The sequence below is a fragment of the Belonocnema kinseyi genome, chromosome 2 (genome assembly GCF_010883055.1).
Source record: "Belonocnema kinseyi isolate 2016_QV_RU_SX_M_011 chromosome 2, B_treatae_v1, whole genome shotgun sequence".
Classification (NCBI taxonomy): domain Eukaryota; kingdom Metazoa; phylum Arthropoda; class Insecta; order Hymenoptera; family Cynipidae; genus Belonocnema; species Belonocnema kinseyi.
Genome location: NC_046658.1, coordinates 156854615 through 156857195, shown reverse-complemented (window position 1 = coordinate 156857195; position 2581 = coordinate 156854615). Strand labels below are relative to the sequence as shown.

Genomic DNA, 2581 nt, shown 5'->3' with positions numbered 1-2581 from the left:
TTCTAATTTGTTAACCTCTGACTCCAGTCTCTCATCACTAATTTTACTGCGGACGTAGACCGCTATCAATACCTAAGTTGCTGAAATGACTAGGTTCTACATAATATGAATTCAATGTATTATAACTGAGCCACAGCAACGCGGGGCCGGGTCTGCCAGTATTAATATAAGAATTACGTTTAGTCACAAAAATAATTAAAAAGTTAAGAATAACAATGATTGTAAATAGTGTTTGTAACCAAATATTTCAATTTTACGTATTTTAAAGGTGGCATTTTCTTTAATTTTTTCAACTATTGAAATCTTACTAACAATAATATATCTTGGATAATAAATTGTTGAAGTATAACACTTTAATCAATCTCTTAATCAATCCTGCCATGTAAAACAAAATACCTTAAAAGTTTCTAATTTTTGTTTAAAAGTTTGGAAATTTTTTGAAATCTTCTTAAATATTCTTTTTAAATTAATTTTCTAAGATAAAAAACCGTTTTTAATTTTCATAGGAATCATTATGCAATTTTAATTTTAATTATTTGCAATCTTCAAAACTTTTAAATTATTTTTGAAATTCTTTCAAAACCTCTGAATATCGTTTAAAGTGATTCGACTTTTTCCTACCATTTTTAATAAAAGCTGCAAAATTTTAAAGAATGGCTGAAAATCTTCCTGATTATTTTTCGCCAATTTTGGAAATCTGTTTAAATCTTTCAAAAATCACTTTTAAGATTAATGGCGGGGTTTTTTTACAAAATATTCTAATCTTCTACCTGGAAATATGAATCTTTAATAAAATTGTAAATTTTCAGTTAAAGAAAATAGTTTAATTTTTAACGAAATAGTATAAGTATTTATATGAATTTTTAACCAACAAGAATAATCATCTACGGAAAAACAAGACTTTTTACTGGACTTACTTTCTTCATTTAATTTGATAAATTTATAAATTCTATATTTAAAAAAATACTTATAAATTTGATAAATTTTAAATAAACTAATTAACAAATGCCGTAAATTAAGAACTGCTGAACCTGGTTAATTGATTATTAATTTATGAGCTATTCATCAAATTATAAATAAGCTAAAAATTTAATTAACCAACAATTAATCATTTATTACATATTTTCGGCCAATTAAAAATTCGGAAAATTTAAATTTCAGTTTTAGGAATATTCAGGGGAGATTTAAAAATTAATTAATTTTATAATTCGGCTATTCACTTTTTCATTATTTTGTGTTGGTCCCGGATATTCAACCACTTTTAAATATAGATTCTTGAGAAAATTTTAAAAAAGATTTTCGAATATTTCAGAAGTGTCAGAAAAGAATTTAGAAGATTTAAAGAAATTTTTTTTATTTTTTAGGATTTTAAAAAATATTATGAAAACTTCGAGTCTTTTTTTAAAGATATTCAGGACTTTGAGAAGTTGCGAAGGAATGAAGAAATTTTTGAAATCTTTTAAATTTCAACTCATTTTGAATCTCTATAATTCTACTATATATTTATTGAATTTTCTTGATTTTTAATTTATTTTTATTTTGTAATCTTACCAAATTGAAACATTTTGCTCTAAATCTTCTAAATTCTTTTAAACAATTTTAGGAAATAGTTTAATGTGTCTAAAAGCCTTTTATAATTTTCTCTTAAAGGTCATTTTTCAAAATAAAAATAATTTAAAATTTTCACACGAATATCATAAAAATTCTTTTTTTTAGCTTGTCAGGTGTTCTAAACATTCTATCGTCTAAAAACTTAAAAAAAATTTTCTGCATTCTTTATTTATTCTCTAACAATTTAAAAATTGTCTTAAAATCTTGCAGATTCTTCTTTGACAGTTCCTGAAATCTTTTAAAATCTTCTCATGAAACCTGATAAAATGTCTTTCATTTTCGTGAAACTTTACAAAATTCTTAAAAAATGTGTACAAGTTTTACTTAGTTTTGAAAGCGTTTCAAAACTTCTGAATATCTATTAAACTTACACAATTTTTTTCTAAAATTAATTAATATTTAAAAATGGACGGCCGGAATGCAAGAACCGGGCGAACGCTCGAAACGGGTAAAACTACCATATTGTCTTAGTCAAAAAAGTGAAGACGGAAAATTTTTTTTCGAAAATCATTGTTTAAAACATTTTACAATATAGAGAGTTAAAAACTGCATCTTTTCTTCACAAGAGGTTTTTTTGTTGCATCGCTTGTTTAAAAAAAAGAAATAATAATTATTTTCGCACCTTTTTTCCATTAAAAAACCGTGTTCTTTTAGAACCGCAGCAGTGCGACAGATCGCATGCGATTGGTTGGCGCTCCGTGTATATGCACGGACGGCACGTGCGTGAGCCGTTTTCTGCATAATGCACATGTATTTTCTTGCGCAAACACCTTTAAGCCAACCAATCGCCTGCTACCTGGCGTGCTGCTGCGGTCCGCCGGGTTACTTACTCAAGTGCGTTGGGAGCTGGTGTAAGGTGTTCGCAGAAGAAAATACGTGTGCAGTGTGCTGGAAACGGCTCACGCACGAGCCGTTCGTGCGCACATGCAGAGTGCCAACTAATCGCGTGCTATCTGTCGCGCTGCTGCGG

At 28.0% G+C, this 2581-nt stretch overlaps 1 protein-coding gene across 3 annotated transcripts in view; it reads left to right on the top strand.

Annotated features, from left to right (window-relative positions):
• Positions 1-2581, top strand: part of LOC117168035 (histidine decarboxylase) — a 29311-nt gene that overhangs the window by 7005 nt on the left and 19725 nt on the right. The window lies entirely within an intron of this gene.